The 24,399-nt window shown below is 36.5% G+C and overlaps 1 protein-coding gene and 1 long non-coding RNA gene across 4 annotated transcripts in view; one reads left to right on the forward strand and one right to left on the reverse strand.

Annotated features, from left to right (window-relative positions):
- Window positions 1–24,399, forward strand: part of LOC106095028 (methylcytosine dioxygenase TET) — a 452,175-nt gene that overhangs the window by 159,712 nt on the left and 268,064 nt on the right. The gene's annotated exons all lie outside the window — the stretch shown is intronic.
- LOC106090283 (uncharacterized) lies at window positions 22,217–23,234 on the reverse strand. Its single transcript, XR_001221784.1, has 2 exons — window positions 22,520–23,234; window positions 22,217–22,425 (listed from the first exon to the last, which is right to left on the reverse strand). It is a non-coding gene; the product is annotated as an uncharacterized LOC106090283 (long non-coding RNA).

The following is a 24,399-nucleotide window of genomic DNA, read 5'->3' on the forward strand; positions in this document are numbered from 1 at the left end:
TATCTGATCACAGCAGCAATAGCTTTTTTTAAATTATTTTCGAAACCTGTCGTTTCATACTGTACAGCAAGCACAAGGTGGATATATACTAACTTTACAACTCTGTTCGTGACATTCGACTGTTGAAATGACACAACATTTCGAAAGTATAAAACTATCCATTTAAATATTTTGAACAAATAGTTGTTGTTAAAGTTGGTCGACCAAAAACCTACCACATTTCATCATTGGATATATAACCTAAAAGACTATGTCAGCAATATTATAAATAATGAGGTTTTACTTATCGCTTTCACTATTTTCATTTAATTCATGCGAACACCCTTAACAAATGTGTTGATTTGGACTTATTTATTCTATTGCGACTTTTTGGACACAATTAACAGATTTTTATTTACTTACTACTTACTTACTTACACCACTATTTTTTTAAGTGGTGAGGGTCACTTACTGTGGTGCAGGGTATTATAACTGAACGCATTTGTTGGTAGCATCCAGAAGGAAGAGAGCTAGACCCATCGAAAAGTATACCGATCGACTTAGAATCTCTTTCTGAAACGATTTAGCAATGTCCGTCTGTCTGGCTGTCCATGTTAATTTGTATACAAAGTACAGATCGCAATTTAGTCCGATCTTCTTAATATTTGGTGCAAGCATGTTTTTCGGCCTACAGACAAAGCCTATTGAAACCGGAAAAATCGGCTCAGATTTGCATATAGCTCCCATATATATGTTCGTCCGATTTGGATTAATATTCCAATAATGCCGTCATTTGTTAACCTACTCTATCGAAGTTTGGCAGGAAGGATTTTCTTTTGACTCTCGACATTAGTGGTGAATTTCATAGAAATCGTTTCAGATTTAGATATTGTTCTTATATAAAGGGTGATTTTTTTGAGGTTAGGATTTTCATGCATTAGTATTTGACAGATCACGTGGGATTTCAGACATGGTGTCAAAGAGAAAGATGCTCAGTATGCTTTGACATTTCATCATGAATAGACTTACTAACGAGCAACGCTTGCAAATCATTGAATTTTATTACCAAAATCAGTGTTCGGTTCGAAATGTGTTCATTCACCGTAACGTTGCGTCCAACAGCATCTTTGAAAAAATACGGTCCAATGATTCCACCAGCGTACAAACCACACCAAACAGTGCATTTTTCGGGATGCATGGGCAGTTCTTGAACGGCTTCTGGTTGCTCTTCACTCCAAATGCGGCAATTTTGCTTATATACGTAGCCATTCAACCAGAAATGAGCCTCATCGCTGAACGGTGAATGAACACATTTCGAACCGAACACTGATTTTGGTAATAAAATTCAATGATTTGCAAGCGTTGCTCGTTAGTAAGTCTATTCATGATGAAATGTCAAAGCATACTGAGCATCTTTCTCTTTGACACCATGTCTGAAATCCCACGTGATCTGTCAAATACTAATGCATGAAAATCCTAACCTCAAAAAAATCACCCTTTATAAATATCGCCCGATTTTCGCTCTTAGAACCACTGCAAGCGCATTTATTGACCAACCTTCCCAAAATTTTGCACAACTCTTTCCTTGGCTACTACCACAGTATCTAAGAAGTTTGCTCGAAATCGGTTCAGATTTAGATATAGCTCCCATATATATGTTCGTCCAAGTTTGAGAAATATTGCAATAAAGTGCTCATTTGTTAACCGATTCTCTCGAATTTTGGCAGGACGGATTTTCTTATGACTATTGGTGAATTTGGAAATCGCTTTAGATTTAGATATAGCTACCATATACGTATATCGCCCGATTTTCACTTCTAGAGCTACTGCAAGCGTTTGGTCGAAATCGGTTCAGATTAATATATAGCTCTCATATATATGTTCGTCGCATTTTGAGTAATTTGCAACATTTGTCAACCGTTGATATTACAGTTTGAACGCATTTGCTCGAAATTTGATACGGATTGTTTAATAACCGATCTGAAAACATCCGGCAAGGTCCATCAAAATTGGCTCCCACTGTGCTTTTATTCGGTAGGTGTAGGGTATTATACAGTCGGCACCGCAAGACTTTTGCCTTTCCTTACTGGTTTCAGGATATGAATTTTGTAGTTCTCAAACTAAAAATTTAGAGTCTATGTCAGCATGGCCATTACTTTCATTTGCAAAACCCTAATTTACTCTCAATACCATTGGTATCAAATTTTCGTTCGGTGTAATGCCATAGAGGTTAGTAGACGACATGAGTGAGAACAGAGACAGAGGAGCACATGTTGAGGAATTTAATGAAAACGTATTGTCTGCAGGATACGATGGGACTCACGGAGACACCGGAGTCTTGGAATATTGGGATTCATCGAAGGTTGATCCTCAAGGTTCCTAAAGATAGCCTTGAGGAGCTCCCAACCATTTAAGTCACCCGGGCCCGTTGGAATATTTCCGGCGTCAATACACAACGAGGCGGAATATCTGTCGCGCAATCTGGCTGCCATTTGCACAGCGTGCCTAGGACTCCGCAGGAGGCAAGGGTAGTATTTATACGTAAGCCCAGCAAGCCGTGTTATGCGACACCAAAGGTATACAGTCCTATAAGCCATACGTTCTTCCTACTTAAAACCATGGAACGTATTGTTTATACCACAACAAAGAGTAGGCCACCCAGTAAACTGCTCAAATACAAACGGCATGCATACATATGCCAAGGGAAGATCGGGAAAGACTGCCCTGCACGAGGTTGTGCATAAAATGGAAGAATCCTTCGATGCCTAGACGTACAAATTGGCGGTTTTCTTTTAACAATTTGAGGACCGACACACTGATCCAATTCTTTGACTAATACAGAGAGGACCATGCCCTTAGAGACTGGATAGACCTTATGCTAAGGGAAAGGTGGATAAATTGTGGGTCCCATTACATAAAGATAAGGGACAAAATGGCAAGCCACAGGGCATTTATCTCCATTCTTATTGGCGGCCACCATAAAATACCTATGACAGATGCTGACTGAATGGGGATTTGAACCCGTACCATTTATTGGGGACTATATTTGCTGAACTCGTGAACCCAGATGATGTTGTATTTTAAAATTACCGAAGAGCGCGACACTTAAAGTAGAGTAAAACGAAGCTGCTACTAATCTTTAAAAACAACCACCATTCAGTACTTGGGAGTATTTTTATCTCGAATTCATACCGCTGCAGTGAGTTGTGAGAAATTACTCGCTGTGTATGAAAGCGTATCTCTGTCATTTTCAAAAGATGAACTGATTATGCAAATAGTTTGCAAACTGTGTGTGTGTTTACCCATCCTTTTATCAATTCAACCACGTTAACTTCCTATGAATTTCGTACTACGAAAGCAGACGACAAGAACATTGTACAACGTGCACTCTCTGAATTCCCAACCAATCTTTCTTTTTGATGAAGGGCTCATTTTATGCATTCACTCATCTCGTTACTTGGTGTCTTGTTTATTAGATTGACTCAGTTCTCAACTGGTTCATACAATGTTGTATTTTTAAACGAAGGGTTCAGTTCTTGAAATACTCTATGGTTGTTAGTGTGTCTTGAAATCAGAAATGAATGGTAATGCGCAGATCTTTGGTCTACATTGAGAACATAGGGACTGGCATCTGTTTCCGACTGCCTAACCATAATACGGTCTTGCAGGCGGGTATATGGACGATCACGAAATACTTGAGATGATATGATGTTAAGGCAAGGGCGACGAATGTGAGCATATTTACGAACAGTAAAATAGCAAACATTTGCTGCTGTTAAACATTTAACATTTGAAATTCCATTTCATTAACATTCCCATACAAGTTTAAGCACAATGATGACCGCCGCCAGCAAATTAAGTTAGCCCTGGGTATCTATTCACAACTAGCAACATACAACAATGCTCTATAGACGTCAACATTTGAATTGATTATGTCAAAAACCTTTCTAGCCCTGGGCTACTCAAAAATTATTCACCACGCCCAAACGTCATATTTTTCGAACCCAACAACATTGCTATCAATTGGCATGCAGCCTTTGTGAATATTCTCTCTTCCCAGGGTTCCACTGTATTCAGTATATTTTTGGTATACAGACAAAACCATTTACAATGAATCTCGCTTTTGCAAACTGAAAGTTTTCGTTGCCTTCCTTTGGAATCCGGCAATGAAGCAAAGCAAGCCACCACCGCTACTTCCACCCATCACCAACCATTTTAAAGATGGTGGCTGAAGAACGTTTAATTTACTTTTACGAACAACACATACACAATGAGGATACATACATACATACATTGTACTGGAGTATGCACAAGTGCTCACGTGTACATAAAATATATGATATGATGTGTATCTAGAATTTCATTCATTTTCCACCGATCGGCGTACATCTCGGCGATGTAAGGTGGAAATTCTGCGGGTAAAAAAAATGTTTTAAATTGATAAAAAGAAATTTAAGGAAAACACAAAATAGAAAAACTTTAATCGTATTTATTGCAATTGTTTATTTTTCATGACAAAGTTAATATGGGTTTTAGTTGGGAAAGATTGGCAGGAAATTGGAATAACATTGACGTGTACTGATATCAAAAATTAAAATTTAAGCTATCTTGTTTTGGTATTTGCGCCAATTATATATAAATGGAGGTTATTGGCTAAATCTATCTAATGTCTTCAAATGTCAAGCTTTTAAAGTGTAGCCATGCTTGCCTTGGTTTGTTGGGTATTACAGGGAGGCAGGCCTAAATTTATGTTCGTTTTAAATTGAATTTAAAATTTATTGCCTTTTTTAATGTGCGGTGGTGGTGTTTTTGTATTGTAAGCATAAGTACGCCTATGTGTGTGTGTGTGTATATTAGTGTGCGTGTATACCATATATCTTTCAGCCGCTTTTTGCGGCATTCTGTGGAAACGGAAATGTATTCTTTTTCACTGTAATTCTCCGTTGTTTTGTTTTAATCTCGCTGTTCGCGATTTCAAATGAGTTTAAGAAAAAACATTAAGGTTAATTTAAATTAAGCTCATTTCTCGTTCGTTGGTTCATTCATTGGTGTTTCGTCTCAAAGAAAACTTAATTTTTTATTAAAGCACGCGCACAGGTTAACAGGCGTTTTATGACTTTAAATCTGTGATTTTAGGGAAGATTTCGCTTGAAGTCTTTAAAAATTGAATTAAGGTTTAATGGACATTGGTATCATATAAAATTCTTGTATCTAACTTTCTCATCATTTGTGATTTTTTGTTTTCTATTTTCAGGTAAGTTCTTTGGAATTATCGGCAATTAACCGATGAACAAATAGGTTTGTATGTAATAAATGTAGTTTTAAATGAACTTATTACTGTGGGAATCGAAACCGACGATACCCTTAACCATACCTTCGTTTAAGACAGATATATCGATATACAGACAGATACGGGAGTGTGACTATAACAGATGGGCGGACTGACACGTGGACAAGACTGGGATATCGACAAATTGTCTTCAAATTTGGCGACGATCAGAGGGTGTGGATATTGATCCGCCCCATGAACATACACTTAAGCCAGTAACTTACAAAATCATTGTTTTCCATACCACGCCACTAAGTTGGTTCATGGCTGATATTGTGTCCCCATCTATGTACCGGTCTTTTAGCCGTGAAAGCCAGGTAATGGCATAGGAAATGCTCCAACGTCTCATCGTCTTCCCCACATGCTATCACTTGCGGCATCGATTTTGCATAAGTGAGCTCGTAAGACCCGCTGTAATTTAACAAACGTTTACCAATTCAAAGCGTATTGAATTTTACAGAATTATTTATTGTGCTCCTTTGAGCACGCTTAAGCATTTTAATTTTCATTTCATTTATGAGGTATGTATTTTTCAGCACACTGTTCACATATAAAAAAAGATAAATTGCAGCATCAACTATATAACATTAGGAATATCATATCAATATGTGGTAAAAAAAATTTTTTTGAAGACTTTGTGCTCAATGATAAGGGACCTCCATTTTATTGGCGAGTCCAAATGGTTTACCGCTAAGCGACATCACTTAGTAGCACTAGCTACCTAGGAGCACTAGGTGGTGGCTCCTCAATTTGGCGGCAATTTACTAAATTTAATCAAAATCATTTCACCCTTGACTACACCTTTTGAAAATTTATTACTAAAGAAATTACTTAAGGGGAATGGAGTTTGAGGACTTTCACATTATTAATATAAAAAAATGTTTTTATTTTTTCGTATCCCCACAATTCCGCCTATTGTTCCGCATTCTGTGGGTTGTAATTTTAAAGTAATGAAAATTTAAAAATCATTCAGCTGGTCCGAGATTCGGACTCGGGACATTTGTATTGTAAATCAGAAACATATGCTCTGTGCCTCATAATTACTAAGATCACTCCCATGTATTAGAATATAGTGACTATAAATAGAATATATTATACCTAAACACAAAAGCATGGCCATCTCTCAAGAAGAAGAAATAAAGTTTGATTTTGTGTTGTTAGCAAATATTGAAAGGAGAAATAAGTGTCTAATTCAAGCAATAGTAATGTGGATGAATGGTAGAGCATCTGCTTTGTAAACGGAAAGTTCTTGATTCAATTCTCAGCTGAGACGAAAGCTAAAGTTTTTAATTTTTTTTTATAATTGGAATTTTTCATAAAACATTTATCTTCTCTCACAGAAACTGAGCGATTGAGTCTTGGTAGTGGGAGAAGGCGCTAAACTGTTTGAGGCTTAGTAGTTATTTTTTAGCCACATTCAATAAAGAAAATATGTCATTATTTGTTGACGACTTGTATGCTTAGGCATAAGTACTTATTTTTGAAGTATTGGTATGTTTGTGTGGAAGGACTTTCCTCCTAGGACATGAAGACGTAATAAGGAGCGACGCTTAAAAATAAGTAGTTATTCGATTTTGAATATACTTACCGATCCAGTTATTTAGTAATGAGAGTTTTAGCTGGGTAGGTGTCGGAAATTGGAGGCGCGCAGAAAATCGCAGCGCTGGGTAGTCTAGTCTAGTTCAGCTAGTGGGAAAAATGTTATTTCATAGCCAATTAGAGTTGAGTACGTAGAAATAAATTTCTTTACGAAATAGTGTTGTTCAGCAGAGCTCTGTTAAGCGTATTGGCGTAGCTAGGGAGGTGGGTGGTGCTAAGTACACCCTAAAGAATCGGTAGCACCCCCCAGGATTTTCGCTAGTTATTACTATTGTCAACTATTAATTGTATTCTAGTGGATTTCAAACCTTCCGATTCTAAAATAAAACAGTTGAGGATAACTTTATTTGTTCACGAAAGTCATTCGTGTACTTTTTTTGTAAAGTAATGGCGAGTGTGACGAATTGAGAGGTTGCACAATTTACTGGAGATTTTTTCCAGAGGCATTGCATTATAACAAATATTCCGGTACACACCACATAATATTACCATTAGAAATAAATGTTCCACCAAAAAAATTTGGAGAGGAAAATAAACTCCAGCCATTCAACATTCCTATTTATAAAACAGAGTATAACCACAATAACCCCATCCTAGTTATAAGCGAAAAGCGAGCGATATATTTATATGCATGGCAGCTATATCTTAATATGAATAGTTTTGTCTTTGGACTATTAAAGTGGTTTGTGCAAAAATGCGATCTCAACCTTACAGCCGGTAGTGCTGTAGGGTACAGTTTTTGTTTTTATTAATGCCACATATATGCTTCCTTTGTTTGTCAATCTTATGCTGGGACCGATAATACTCAAGTGGATGTCCTAGAAATCACAATATTAAATTTGAACGTCATGTCCGATTGGGTTACCGTTAACCGATTGCCATAATATTTCGTATTTTGCTCATTGGGATCAAAGAGCAAACAAAAAATGAAAGATATGCTTTTCCCTATTTACGCAAAAAATGTTCTCCCTTAAAGCGTGGGACAGTCTAATGTATATTCATGGCCGCTTAAAAAATCTAAGACAATCTAGCCATGCCCATCCATAATATTATTTTATTTCTATGGGCTGTTTAAGTTAGAAGATCGCTATATCGGACTATGTTGTGATAGAAGGCTCCTAAAATTTGGTCCAAATCGGTCTCTATCCTAATATAGCCCCCACATACACCGATCTCCCGATTTATGGTCTTAGGTTCATAAAAGCCGCATCTATTGCCCGACTTCACTAAAATGTAATACAGTGAACTGTGTTAGGCGTTAATTCCGAGTGTGGTGTCGAGATCAGTCCATAAAAACTGATCTCCCGTTTGAAGGTATTTCATTCATAATTGGAGTATATATACCGGAATTTGCTGAAATTAAGTACTGTATGCTACGTTGAACCTCTACTCATCCTCCCTGAAATGATGCAGTTGACATACATACAGAAACGAAATGTTGTTTAAATACTCGAGGTGGTAGGTAGTTCGGCCCGGCCGAATATACCTTTTTACTTGTTGTAATTTTTGTTTGTTGGCACCCCCCAGGAAAAATACCTATCTTCACCAATAAAGAAGCGTCGCCTTTTTTTAAGCTTAGTATTGGTATTGACCAAACTTCTTTAATAACTCACTCAAAAAGTGCAATATTTGCCATGAACAACGAACATTGAGGAACAACTGGGATACTTCTCTAACATCAATTAGTCCCTTCCGATTCAAGTTTAAGCTCAATGATAAGGAACCTCTTTTTTATAGCCGAGTCCGAACGTCGTGCCGCGGAACGACTTAAAAACCAATCCTTAATCCTTACCTTAGTAACTTATCCTTACTCTTATATTAGCTCTATGTAATAGTTTCTGCTCTACAATAGTTTCTCAATATTCCTCCACTTCATATTCAGTCGAAGTGCGGCATTTGGTGGCCATTTAGTGGCTAATGAACCTTTTCATAGTCTCCATTTGGCATTTGGTTTAGACGCCAAGTACATACATTACAATGTATATATGGCCAATTAGACTCACCTAAAAGAGCCATTATCTTATTAAATCTTCCATAAATATTATATTTCTCTTGGTTCTTGACAAAAAAATTCGTTTATTAACATTAATTGCTATTGAGGGGTCAATAAACCGTATCTTCTAAGAGGAGATTATGTTGCCATCCGAACATGCGGGCCGCCATACAACAAACAAAAAGACTGTATAAATGCGAAATATGCAAAAGTTTACATGCCAAGAATGTAAATAAATTTAACATATTGTGATGGCTGGCTTGTAGATGTGTGCCTGAGTATGTATGGGAATATGGTTATTACATGATTTTCATTAATGAAAACTCATTACAAGTGGAACAACAAGAGAACAGCTGAAGCAGCAACATTGTGGCGAAGGAAGGACTGGCGGACGAGCAAACGAAATGGCAGCACAACAGCAGCTATAGCAACGAACACGAGAGCGCCAGCACCAACAACATAACATGAAATATTTAAAGCACTTAAAATTCAAATAATGTTTTTAATAAGAAAATTTAAAATTAATTGCCAGACACAAAAGCAAAAGCTATTATTTTACAAACTCTTGCAAACGAACGCATTAACTAAAATATACACACACCCGCACAGATAACATGGTATATTGTACGTACATACATACATATATGCAAAAATGTTGCATACCCCCATATATTACCCAACGCTTACATACAATTATGCTTAAGCACACATTTTTCATTGCTGCTGTTATATGTATGAACGAGAAATGTAAGCATACGAGTATTATGCAGCATAAATTTTACTTGCATATGTGGGTGTATGTGTGTGTGAGAAAGTATGATTGTATATGTGTGTATGTGCCTTTCCATGTATGGGTACTTGCTAGTACAGTGTATAAACTGATGATTGAGCAAATGATAAATATATCACAACTACACTGTCATCAAAAAAATGGCACTAAGTTCAGATGGCGTCACTTAGTTAAAATCTTTTAAGCACCTTCAACAGTTTTTTTAAAAGTGTTAGCTTAAGAATTCAATGAGAAATAGATTTATGACGAAGCTGACACAAGGCAATTGAATTCAATTTAAATTGCTGCACCTTGCGTATTAGTAATCCTAAACCTGAATTGCATCAAAAAAACCTCAAAAAACCGCACCGTCCAAACACAAATTTGCTTAGCTTTTCAAACAATATTCAGAAGTTTGCCAGAGGTCTGTGGCTTATGACTTTCTTGAAAGCGTAATAGGCAAAGTTCGAGAGAGATTAAGTTAGGTTGAGTGGGTGAGTTCACTCGGAGGCCAGTTTTGTCCATGGTGGTATCCTAGAAAGAAAGGGAAGAGAAAGAAGATGTGAGACCTCGGACTAGAGGTTATACACGTTATAAAAGAACAACAGGAGTAATGGAGAACCCGAGCGGGGGTGAAAAAACGCCCATTCACACTCAAGCACGGATGTACCTACGCCGGAGCTTATGGCCCCACCCGTTGGAAACGGTCTGTTCCTTCCACATATCTCAAGAGACCTACTAGAGGATCTTCGCAAGTTCACGAGGATCACAGAAGAAACGACTCCCCAGAAAGGAGAGCCTCATCATCTTCCTCACATGATCTACACATATTAGTCCTATGAGTCCCGTTATGATACCGACCTCCTTCTTACTTCCATTCAATAACAGCTTCGTCTTTTCACGATCCGGATCTCCCCATAGGATTTTCGTCGTCTGTTCGGCCATTTTGCTGTTCCACACGTGTTCGTCGACCACGCCCTTAACTGGGACTGCATCGCACCCGATAGGCTTCGGTTTCAGCATGTTATTTATGGCGGTCCTCTGGCCTTTACATATAAATAAAGTTAGTGAATAGTTGAACAGTGATTATATATTATACCTTTCTTTTCTACTTAAAGAACATTCCCCAAGGCGTACATTTAAATGCAATTTCCAAAAATTGGAATTGAAAAATTCCATTTTGTGTTGAATCTTAATTCTGAAAATAACCAATTCTGGCGAACTTTAATTTTCTTGAAGTGTAGCAAATTGTGCTTTTAAACTGGGTGTTTCGGGCGTGAGTATTGAATGATATGCAGTTACTTTAACTACAACAACTAGGAAATGGTATGGCGAGGGCTATGACGATGTCTACATATTCACATGTACGGGTTTGTAATTGGATATATGTATTTGTGCATATTATAACCAACCCGCACATACACACAACCACTTGTGGCAAATGTATTGCATAGTGGTATGTGTGATCATGGACAAAGCTGGGTAAATGCAGAAAATTAAATTTAATAATTCATATAAAACATACTCATGTTACCGATACTTACTGACATACCTTCTTATATCAACATACTTATATATACATTCCACAGTATATGCACATGCTTACAAATATACATAACTATATGATGATAGTCATTACAACAACCAACACTTTTAAGCTATCGCATTACATAAACGATTTTCATTGTTTATGGCCAAGCAAGTTATGGTGCAAAATTTTCCTTCTGATAGCCGGCCTGATCTGCCAGCCCTGGCTATTGTGAAAACCATTTTCTGGTACTTCAAGATATATGAACGAAATGTTGTTATTGTTTCTTTATATTTATTTGTTGTGCAGCTGACTCTTGAACAATTTCGATTTAAATGGCAAGATTATCGTTAGTAATTTATAGAATTAATGTAAAAACGTTTGTATTTTGTATTATTGCGGAGTATTGTATATTTTTTAATGTCATGGAAATTACTGATGCAGTTGTTTATTGTATTCATGTTAATTCTTAATAAATATTATTATATATTTAGTGTTTCCAAACGTCAGTAATCGGCTTGTTGTGCGCTCTAAAAACTAAAAAGTAACCTCGAAAAAAAAAATTAAGTTAGAAATTCCGCGCTATTGATAAAATCCTTAATTGTTTTCCATACCACTGCCCTAAGTTGCTTTATGTCTGTTATCGTGTCGCCATCTAAGTACCGATATCTGTTAGACGCGAAAGCAAGGCAATGACATAGCAAATGCTCCAACATCTCATCATCTTCCCCATATGCTATCACTTGCCGCACCGAATTTGCATAAGTGAGCTCGTAGTCCTATGTGTCCCGTTTTGACACTAATAGCTATACTGACCACCTTCTTAGTTCCTTCCAGTAATAGCCTCGTCCTCTCGCGATGCGAATCACCCCATAAGATTTTCGCCGCCCCACCGACTGTTTCGCCGTTCCACAGTGTTTGTCGCCCACGCCCTTAAATCGGACTGCGTCGACCCGAAAGGCTTTGGGTTAACCAAGCTTATCGATGGCAGTTTTCTGGCTTTCACTGCCACTCAACAACTAAATACTTTTCTGAATACATCCCAAAGTGTTCTTTAATTGAAATAATTACAAGTAAAAAAAAAGAAACTAAAAGTCACCTTAGGGGGTAACTTCCATAAAACCCTTAAACGTAAATAAAGACCATTCTGGTCTATATGATTGGTAATAAGCCAAATTCATATTCCTAATTTAGTAACATGACTGAATATTATATATAAATTAATTAATTTGAAATGGTTTGGCCAAGAGTATCGTAAAGACTAAGAAACCGCCTAACAGATTTTCTTGAAATTTTCTCAATGTGAAAGCTCTGTCAAACTAGATATAAAGTGGCTCAATAAAGTTTACGTATACTTGCGTCAAGCAAATGAAGTGGCTATATTCGCACCAGTATATATATATATATATATATATATATATATATATATATATATATATATATATATATATATATATATATATATATATATATATATATATATATATATATATATATATATATATATATACTTAATATTTTTTTTTTGCCACTGAACCGGTTTCGGAAATTTTACGTACATTAAAAAGCACATAATTGTTTTCTGAAAATAATCATTCTCAAGCTCTATAAGTCGCATTTTTAAGTCAACGTTTGATTGAAAATAAAATTTGCTTGAAGTTTTTCCCACACTTGGGTCCAAAGTGCTACTGAATAAGTCAGATTAAGTTTAGATAAATATGATGATCCATTTTTTCCACAATAAAAATTAGTTAACCATATGGTTAAGGCTTAACCAGAAAATAATATTTTTTCTTTCAATGCCTCATAAGTTTTTTTCATATTTTTCTGCACCATCCGACCCAAAAAAGATATTGATGCTAATTAGGCAACTGTATAGGAATGCTGAAGTTTCAGTCTGTTTGAATGGAAAAGAGAGCCATTCTTTTGGGGATCGATAATGGAGTGAAACTTTAAGCACATGAAGGCAAATTTGAAACGCTTGAAGGCAAACGCGGCCAAAGTAGGCCTAAAAATAAACATAACTAAGACCAATTTAATGAGGATAGGAACAAAAAATCTGATACCGTTCACTATAAACGGCCATGTCATTGAAGATCTTGACAACTTTTCCTATCTTGACGGCAAATTACTAAGGACGGAGGATCAGAAACAGACATCCCCGAATGTATTAACAACGCTAGAAGTGACTTTCTTAAATTCAACAAAGTTTGTAGATGCAGTGACATCTCATATAATACAAAAGTCAGAATCTACAACTGTAGTGTGAAAACTTATTTATCATTAGGCTGTACAACTGGAAGCTTGATACAAGCGACTTTTTGCAGAATTCAAGTTCGAATAAATCGCTGCATACGACAAATACTTCTAATTTTCTAGCCAAACCATATTTCAAATAAGAACAAACAGTACCCCTGTCGTTGTAGAAATTCGGAAGAGAAAATGGAGTTGGTTTGGTCATACAAATGCAACATTTTTTGTGTTTAGCCCAAGTATTATTTTGCAAGCATTTACTACTTTAGTTAGGGTATGTCTAATTCGACTTAAACAAGCTGAGTGTTTTTCCCTTTTATATTAAAGTTTCATTTTTTTTTTAAATTATAAGCCTTCGTTTGGTGGAGTAAAAATTCCGTGCAGCATGATGCATTCGCATCATGCCAATATACCCTCTACAATACAGGCAAACGTTGTGTATGCGCTGCTATCTACCCAAAGTCGTACATCAACATCAACGGCCAACGAACGATTCGTGCAACAACGTCGAACTTTAATTGCATAATTATGTGCAGTTTGCAATTTATCATTTTACATTATTATTTATGGGTTTTTATGCTTTTATCCTGTTTTTACTCTGTGCGATTATGTGAGTGGTGTGTTGGTATTACACGTATATAGATATCTGTCTCTGACGTTATTGGTATCATTTTATTTATTTTCTTTAAGTTTTTTTTTAGTTTGCTTTAGAGTTGTGTGAGAAAATGAAAACTGAATTAAAGTCATTGTACACTAGATTCAAGAGGAGCGAGTATACGCCCTTTTTCCTTTCTTACTGTAAGATTTTGCACCATAACTGTTTTGAGTTAAGTCTATACTTAAATGGTAAAGAGTTTATCAACATGTGGGAGAATGATAACATGTTACCTTTTCTTCTATTGCAATATCTGCGAATTTATTTATTATGATGAGGATAGTTTAGCTAATAGGGATCTGCAATTAGACTCACGTGCGTACCATCGTTGCGTTGTTCTATTTTAGTAATATCCAGTGTAAGCCGCAGAGTTATCGTCATGATATCGATTACTCTGCAGCACAACTTTGCACTGGATAGAACTAAATTAAAGCAGAGCAAATAATTCATTTATACTTGTATTAGTTTGTCATTCCGTTTGCATAACCTCTAAATATTCAACTCAATGCGTATGTCTTGCTGATCTATTACGCATTCCTGGATCATACTAAAGCCAAATCCTACCTAATAGATATTCTAAACACCGGAAAAAGACAAAGGTCGAGTGGAGCCTACTATATAATACTTTACACTACCGAGTCTACTGCTTTTAATATTTAGATTGGATGAAAGGTATATATGGAGCTATATCTAAATATTTTTGTTAAGATCGGACTAAAATTTTGACAACTACAGCCTAAAAATGCCATATCGGATGAAAGATATATTAGGGGGCTACATCTAAATATGATCCTATTTTGTTCAACATAGAGTTCGTCCTTGGGCCAAAAAAGAGAAAATTTTACAAATGCGATCTGCACCTTGATTACAAAAATACATAGACAGACAGACGGACATTACTTAATCGAATCGGGAAGTGATTCCAAGCCAATCCTTATACTAATTAACGGGTCTAAATCTTCTCCTTCTTAGCGTTGCAAACAAATGTACAAAGTTATAACAACCTATACTGCAGTGGTGGTTTATAAAAAGTAGAACAAATTAAGTAAAATATGCACCAGCGACACTGTAAAGTTTATATTTTATTGATTGTTGACAGCCATTTTAATAATGCCGCAGCCTTAAAAAAAGATATCAAACTAAGCCTGGTAAAGTTTGATTGAAATTGGTCGCATGTGAAAAGTTCTTCCATACCTTAAGGCGCCCCGGTGGCCATGTTGGTACCTGTTGCTCGGATTACCTGTTTAGGGGACAGGAGTTCGATTCCCACAATTTTTTCTAGAAAATTCGGTATCAGACTTTATCTCTACAAATTTCAATTTCCAATCTTCAAAGAAGGCTTCGAGTCTTTAAACATACTTCTCTCGTTTTATAACGAGCTTTCTTGAGGACCACATTGTACGAGTTGTTGTAGATGGGTTCTCATCCGATGAATATAAATTGACCGCAGATGTACTTCAAGGCTCTGTCCTTTCTCCGTCTCTTTTTCATTGATGATCTATTGAGGCCGACTTCGAATCCAATCTACTCATTTGCAGATAACAGCAGACTTTTTCATTCATACTCATTCGACCATAGCTGAAGTCTTCGGGAAACTAAAGACAGAAGACGTATTGTGAATGTGACACTCTGCCAGGACTTACTGGCAGATTTTAATGCACCCAGTGTTGTTTGTTGTCACACAAACGATTCGCTGACTTAATCCAATCGGCAATACCTATATACGGTATAGATGTTGAACAGTCAGATTCTCTTGATTTTCTGGGCACGAAGATACAATGTGATGTCCGTTGGCACTTCAAACCATGTATTTGAAGTGTCGAAAGAAGCATCCAAGTGTTTAGGCTTTCTTAAGCGGTGCAAGAATTCTTCACCCCCTCTGACCTCAATATCTATACTACCTACATCAGGCCGAAAATGGAATATAATTCACATAGGCTGGAGCTCCCAAATCATCCTTGGATCTTCTGGACCGCGTTCAGAGAAGAGCGCTGATGTTGATTGGCGACGAAAGGGTATCCAATCTCTATTGTTTCCCTTGAACATCATCGTAATGTTGGTTGTGTGACGCTGTTCGATATTTTTTTTTTTGGATGGCGCCGTACTGCAGTTATAAAATAAAAGAAAAAAGCAACTAGAAGAAAAAAAGTTAAAATGTCTTTTGAGTCTTTTACTCCCGCAGAAGAATCTACTGTAAGACATAGGGAATTAACCCAAAGGCATTTTTTTAGTGTCTACACCCATTCGGAGGTCACCGTAGCGCAGAGGTAACCATATGTGCCTATGTCGCAGAACGCCGTCCTAGAGTTGGCGACATTTGTAAGGTACTATGCCATGGAAAAACTTCTCCCCAAAGAGGTTGCGCTGCGGCACACCGTTCGGACTCGGCTATAAAAGGAGACTCCTTACCATTGAGCTTGAATTAGAAAGCACACATTGTATGTGAAAAGTTTGCCCCTGTTCCATAATGGAAGGTTCATTGGCAAATTTGCATTGGCTCAAAGCCATTATAAAATCACTACTGACGTACGGGACTGTTGTATAAGCAATCTTAGTCTTCTCTATAAACACTATTGACATTATTACAATATATACCCCTCAAAAAAAATCTGATTCCAAATAAATAAAAATCTGAGAAAAAGTGAACACATATTTGAACATTAATATTGGACAAGAAATTAATTTTTTTCAGAGAAGTCTTTGTACAAAAATATTAATAAAAACACATAAAAACTAAAAAATAAAACTTATGACAATTATTTTTTTTTTCATAAATATTAAGACTACTTGGTGGGACAGGGACTTTAATATCTGATAACTGGAGAGTGAGAATAGATAGTGCAGATGTTTGGTTCGACTTCTTATAGGTTTAGAAAAAAATATAAAACATAAAGTGTATAACTAATGATTTTATGCAATGTGCCAAAAGATTTTTGATTTTAATCTTATTGCTTGTTTTTGCTTGTAATTCGATTAACACCCATTTTTAAAAGTTTCAGGTTTTATTGAAATACGATTGATAGATGATGCTCAAGGAAGAACTGGCAAAGAACGTGAAGTAACTCCACCAGGCAGCAAAACCCTGAAAGCCCTTATTTGCCTCAGTGGTAAAGACATTTTTCAAACTCAAATGAGAACTATGCAAGTTCTGAGCCGATTCCATAATACTGAAATCACTAGGAAATCTTCTCTGCTGTTAGACTCAAACCAGCAACACTGCTTTCAATGAACTCTTGGTCCATAGCTGCTGCAGTTGGCTCTAATTGTACTGAGCAGCAAATTGTAGAGTCACCACGCAGAGGTAGTAAAATATGGAAGAAATCTTCTTTTGATATTCCACAATGGCAATGCGTCCTGCTTCTTTACGCAAGTCCCTTATTTTGTCGTAGACCAAATTCAAATAGTACTGCAAGTAAATTGGCATTAGAACCACCAAGAGCATCAGGGTTGGAGATAGGAAGACTTCTCTTCGAAAATTCTCGATAATTCAGAGACAGAAGGCCTAAACAGAATTTGGGCGTCTACTTTAGGTTGTTTGCGGGCAATTTTTACTGTACCTTGAGAATTATTGAACCTCCTTTATGAAATGGGCAGAGTATAACTTAGGTCATGGGGAGAATTTGTATAAATCTGTTGATTCACCATGATTATGGCCTACCATCGGCCCTTCAGAAATACTTGAGAAATACTAACAACTGAAAAAGCTGTCTTGATGAGTCTGGAATGTTCGATTAGTTTCTTTGCTCATATCTGGGCCTTTAGATGCACCAACTCGCCACCTTGAGAAGGAGAGCTTGCAAATGCAATGTTAAGATATATTCTCAAATGTATCGACAAGACGGGATGAACCGACAGGGAAAATAAAAATATCCACCACACCTGTATGAGTATGCGCCGTATCAGCGCTACAGTGGGTGTGTGTTCATGCTCCTCCGGAAATGTATACGGGTACACCTGCACTTTTTACCTTCTGTTAGTAAAGCGCACATCTACAACGATCAGTCTTAAGTTTTTGCCTCACATTCCAACATTTTTATATTAAACAATCAAACAATTAGCTAAAGTGCATTTTTTATTTTCTTTAGAAACAATACACATTTCATTATTGACCTAACTGAATGAAATATTGATATTTATTTTCCTAAACGACTATTGTTAATGTCGAAGAAGAACCAAGCATATGCAACGAAAATGTATCTAATAAAATCCAAATATTAAGAGTACCGCCAAACACACTAAAACACGCGTGCCACCTCACCCAAACCTACGCGTGATATGCGATGACATAAACTTTCATTATGTGGATATACATTGATATTCACGCAAATGATATATCAATGTGCCCTGACTAAGAGGGGAGTTTGGTGTTTGTCTGTCTGTATGCTGAATATATTCCCATTATACCTAAATGATGATAATGGCTTTTATCATTTGTTCGCAAAAATACTTCGTCAAATACAAACACATTAAGCATATATAGCCATAGCCAAACACACTTACATACAGCGCACATAGACTGGCAGACACTGCCTTTGGCTGTATTTGTGTGATGGGGATTTTATATTTCAAATTAAATTGACGTCACTCATAATAATAAAATATCTCTCAAGTCCATCAAAATTAATTGCTTGCCAAACATAACATTTTCCATATAATCAACTTCTGCTTCACTTCCTTCGGTCGTCGCACACAGTGCAGCGTGCCACACACATCGAACCACACCACTCGAAAACTAGAAATCTCGAAATCTACTTTTCCCTACCTCTAAATTAGGTTGAACTGAAAACTGGAAGAAGAATTGCAAATTTGTGTAAAAAATAAGAAATTCTAACTGATGAAAAGTTATTGATCATTGAGCATAGCTCTTTGTACCACCACTCTTGAAGTTTGTCCCAATGCCCAAAAGGAGTTTCTTATTCGCAATATCAGGATATGTACGCTAAATAAGAAAATAATTGAATAATAAAATGTTTTTTACTTCAATGGGAATAGAATAGTTTCCAAAAATTTTTTGTAAGTTTAATGGTGGACTTTTCAATTTTCTTTTAACTAAGAAAGTGATACCTCATCGGGATGACTTACATTCATTCATTTCCAATACATCCTAATATATGCTGGGCATTTGAGTACGTTCTCTGCACGCCATTGGGCTATAGTATATGGAGATATATCTGTTCGTAAGTTTAATTGGGTTAGTTTTGAGAATGTAGAACATACATATATGCATACAGTGCAGTTTAAAGGTAGGAAGGACAAACGGCAAAATGCCACTACCCAAGGCAAAATGTTTTTTTGTTACAACAGAAAAAAGATTTCAAAAAATGCTAAAAGAAAATTATAGAAAATACTACATTGTTTAGGTAATAGCAAGCATAGAAATAAATGCAGATTTCCATACACATGTACTTACATGTATATGCACACACAGTGGCACAGCAAAGTCTACATACACCACTCAAAAAAAAAAAAAAAACATTGCAAAACAAAATTTATTTATGAAAAAGTTTTTCTACAAAATGTCCAATGTTGGTAAAATTGCTACTCAGAAATGTTTAGGTTAAGATCTATTCCTAACAACGTTAATGTCATTTTACGTAACTGCTATTCATGTCATATCTGTACCACCGTATATTTGATTTGCCATTGCTGTTTTTTTGTTTGCATGTATACTTTAATGGCTGCATGCCGCCCTAAACATGTAATATATTTAAGTATCTCGGTAGTGCTGTCATATACTTGATGATATAAATATTGTGCTATTTGCATAAAAATCTAATTTAACAGCTACTGCTGCTTCTGCTTCTACCACATGGTTGTATCATGGTTGTTGCTACTGCCGCTTCACCCAGCCTATCAATGACGGACAAAATTGTATTGCTTGCTACTCAGACCTTGACGCCACTTCCGCAACGCAACTCAACTTGGATATGAATGTCTTCAGTTCAATGCGAATCTCAAGTTTCCCTATTATTGCTAATTTTTTGTATAATAATAAAATCAACGATTTTATATGCATATAGAAAAAATCCATTAAACATGTTAAGTTAATACATACTTCTATTGGGTCAAGCTTGGTTCGTGAAAGTTAGGATCATCCTTAAAGAAATATGAACCAAAAGTGCAACTTCTTCTTCCTTCCAGTGCAAGACAGACACACAACAGATGTTCTATTGTTTTCTCTTTTCCCTGAGGTTCTGAAAGTTCTTGCAGATATCGTTAGATGCAATTTTTAGTCTATCAGTATGTTACCCAATAAGACAGTAACCTGTCATGAGGAATACGATAATTGAGACCTCTGTTCGAGCCGACGAACCCAAAACGGCAGACCTCCTTAATTAAATTGGGTCACAGATTCTTTGAGTGTTCACAACCCCCAATTAGTGACAATATTCTATTCGCTGACATGTGGTCCGTATTTCCCACGGAACTAATAAGGTTGTGGTGTTGCAAGCTCGTCTGCTTTACAATTTGCCTGCGATATCTTCGTGTTCCAGCACCCAATAGTAGAGATATCCACGACAATCAAGGGCTGCTTTGGAATTCAGAATACCGTTCTCCAGAGCCTAAGATTTGATGGCATTAAGGAAATTAAATAGTTTTCCTTTCTTATCTAGCCTTCAAATGAAAACAGAAAAAGCTGCATTAACCCGCTCACATGTTTAATTGTTGCTGTCTCAAGAACAAATGTAAGTGTGAATTGGGTAAGAACGCTAGCGTAAAGAAAATTTTAACTTTGTGCACCACTGCATTATAGTGATCGGTTAACCTTCTCAATATACCCAGTCCCAGCTCTATATTTTCTCTAAGGAATCCAAAACCCACAGGGTCGTCCACTCTCGAAGTGTACTTATCTTCTATTATTGTTATCTCCAGTCAGGAATATCAAGAATAGTTGAACAGTACTTTTTATCAAATAGCGACCCAGATAATGTGTAGTTAGCAGTTAGTGGCAAGGATAACACAATGCATATACATGCTGCTAGACCTCTTCCTCATGGCTGTGATAGTAGAAATTTGCCTAGCCACTTTGTCCAGAGCTATCAAGTGTTAAGTGGGTGGAGAGATTTCCTAAGTGGGGTGGAGAGCTTTCTAAATTATGTCCCTAACCGTGATAGCCACTCAATAACACACTCTTTCACTTTTTTCTAGCAAATTATAACACCCAAAGCTTGGGAGGCAGTCTGTCGGACACAGCTTGTAGTTCGAATCATGGCACATGATCGCCCGCAAAAGAATTCTTGACTGATACATAGTTTCCACAGCAATTCCCATGGAACGCATATCAGTGACAACCTCTTCCGGCGCCACATTGTTTGTGGGGGAGCTTCTCGAGAAATGTGTATCCACGAGCCAATGTGATGGCCATAAAAGAAAGCATTAAGATAAAATCTGAAATCATAGATTGATAAATGGGATGTATATATAAATTTAAACCCCTCATATCCGCGAAATTCAGCTGTAATAGCAAGACTCACTACACGCAAACAAATGATTCATTTGCCATAAATGAAATTTTTGGCTAGTAAACTGCTTGTAGGAAAAACGTTGAGACATTGTTTACGATAAAACTGCTTGAATTTATGATGAATATCGGATATTTGTTTAGCGCAAAATATAGTCAAACAACCTCTGCGCTGTAAAAATTCCTATTTCATCCAACCTGGTTCCCTTGAGTTCGAAGCTTTTTGTTTATGGTATTGTAAATGCGACAATATTTTTATCCAAACCAAAACTTGAAAAATTGTCACTTTTCGAGTTAACATCCTTACACGATTGCGAAGAACCCAATACTGAAATATTGACTGCCGGCTGCCTGAACATTACCCAATGAGGGAAAAAAAATGAGTCTTATGCAAATGATATAAACTTACCAAAAAATCATCATTTCGTGTAATAAAGTGTCCTTTGCTATAAACGAAGCATGTTTGGCCCTAAAAGAAGTTTTGTATTTTTGCGTGAAAGTGCCATCCTTTGCCACGCATGAAGTTCATAAAAGTTTTGCCATAACCATAACCATATTTCATAACATAATTCACGACTAACGTTCAACGGTGGCGGCGAACGTTGCACAGTTACTATAAAATTGGTACTTACTCAATAAAACAGATTCGTTTTGTAGCAAAGAAATTTCAATCACTTCATTTTTTGGGTGTAGGTAACAATTTCATGAACATCGCTTCAAAAATAATAATATTGCAATATTTGTAAAAATGTGGACAGAGTTCGGTATGTTCGCCAACTACGCCTGAGCTCAAAAAATATTTCCATATAAATCCTGCAGAGAAATCTCCTTTTTTATTAAGTACCTTCTGCTTCAGGACTGAGGGATGAACAAGTTTTAAAAAAATTGGAAATAAACTAGGATTTAGTAAATTTAAATTACAGATATTAATGATTAAAAGCTGAGCACTTACGTTGTAAATTTGAAATTAAAAATTGTTTTGATATAGGAAATTTAACACATCACCCTTGGTTTGCATTTATTGTACAATAGCTTAAGTCAGCTAAGGATAAAATTATTCGTAAAAGTGAAACGTCCCTCGCTGCCATTCAAACTCAAGTAGATTGGAATAGGATGTCCTACTGTTGGCTCTCACCATCTTCTACTGGATGTAAGGGTCTCATAGCTGTTTTTATTGTTTTTGCTGCTGCCTCTCATACGACATTGATTTTTCTTCATTGTGCAATTTATTTTATTTTCCAACAAATTTCTTTTATTTTCAAAATATTGCAGCCAGCCCTAGTATCGTAAATGTAAAAGAGCCTGTACCTGCCGCTTGGCCACCATATCTGCCCCCTTACGGCCAACAATGTATGGAGCTGGAGAGGAGTAACAATGAAGATCCCTACTCCCAATGCCTGTGACTGCGTCACTACTATGTCTTTTGGTTTTGTTGCTCTGGCTGGCTTTGGAAATGCTGGTGGTTTGAGTTAGGGTGTTGGGGCGGTATGGTGGGGTGTGATACCTCAACTTGTAAGGGTATATTTTTGTTTTTCGTTTCGTTGCTGGCTTGCTTGCTTGCCGCCAACAACGTGTGCGCGCAATCAATTTTCTTCCTTTCTTATAGACGTCGTTGTTATAGCTGCTGGCCTGCCAGTCCGCCAGCCTGCTTGCTTACTTTTGCGAAGTGCTTTTCTGCTGCTCTTGTTCGACAATATTTATTTAGCATTTTTCTTGGTCGTCGCTTCTTTTGCTTCTCATTCTCCACCCCGCTCATGTTAAACCCAACGGCTGGCACTGGATGTTCGAAGCAAAGAAAACGCTGTTATTCAGTTTTCCTTGCTTGCAATTTTCTCTGTTTTTTTTTTGTTTAATGGCTACACATTATTTATATTTATACGATATTTTTTATAGTTTATTCATGCAAATTACAATAAAAATACAAATTATATATGCTGTATATATGAACATATGTATGAATGTTTGTTTGTATCCACGTTTATATACACACAAACAAACATATACTGCATTGTTTATAGTAATTTGTTGGCAGAAGATGTATGTATGTTAGCTAAACTTGTTGTTTTGTCTTATCTTTAAATCAGTTTTGATGGTGATATTCAATTAATTTCCAAAGTATAATGGAATTTAAGTAAAAAAAAAAAATTTGGTGCTGAAAAGCATTCGGGCGAACCGATTTTCGTGATATTAAAAAAATACCCCCAACAGGACTAGTCGCATTTTTACCCAATAATTTTTTGGAATAAGGGTCTGGGGCTCGCCCACCCCAAAAAAATCCAAAACGAAAATGTGGGCCAATCGCGATAATAGGCCAAAGTTCCCTTATGACATATAAATTAAATTAATAGGGGTCGAATCTTGGGAACCCACCACCATGAATTCTGCTAAAAATGTATATATTCCAACTTTCTACCAAATAAAGCAAGAATTGAAGTTTCTATGTGCTAAGCGGAAACGGACCTATATGGACAATACTTAGCATGGACATGGATAGCATTCAGCCAAATCGGACAACAATTAGATCGGTTTATATGGGAACTATATTGGAAGTCGTAACAGAACACTATCCGCAAAATTGCCCAATTGGATATTAATTGCAGATTCTAGGGGCTCAAGAAGTCAAGTCGAGGGACCACTTTATAACTACTTTGTGTTGCAATTAAATGCTAAGGATTTTGTAAGTAGCACGGAATTCCTAACTTAGATTCTTTTTTTCGAGGTTTCTTTTTTAGTATTTGGAGCGCACAATAAAGCGATTACTGGATTAGTTATATGTCCATAGTGTCATGAGACGGATTAATATCCGCACCCTCTTTTCAACCTAACCTAACC

This window comes from Stomoxys calcitrans, chromosome 1 (genome assembly GCF_963082655.1).
Source record: "Stomoxys calcitrans chromosome 1, idStoCalc2.1, whole genome shotgun sequence".
NCBI classification, from domain to species: domain Eukaryota; kingdom Metazoa; phylum Arthropoda; class Insecta; order Diptera; family Muscidae; genus Stomoxys; species Stomoxys calcitrans.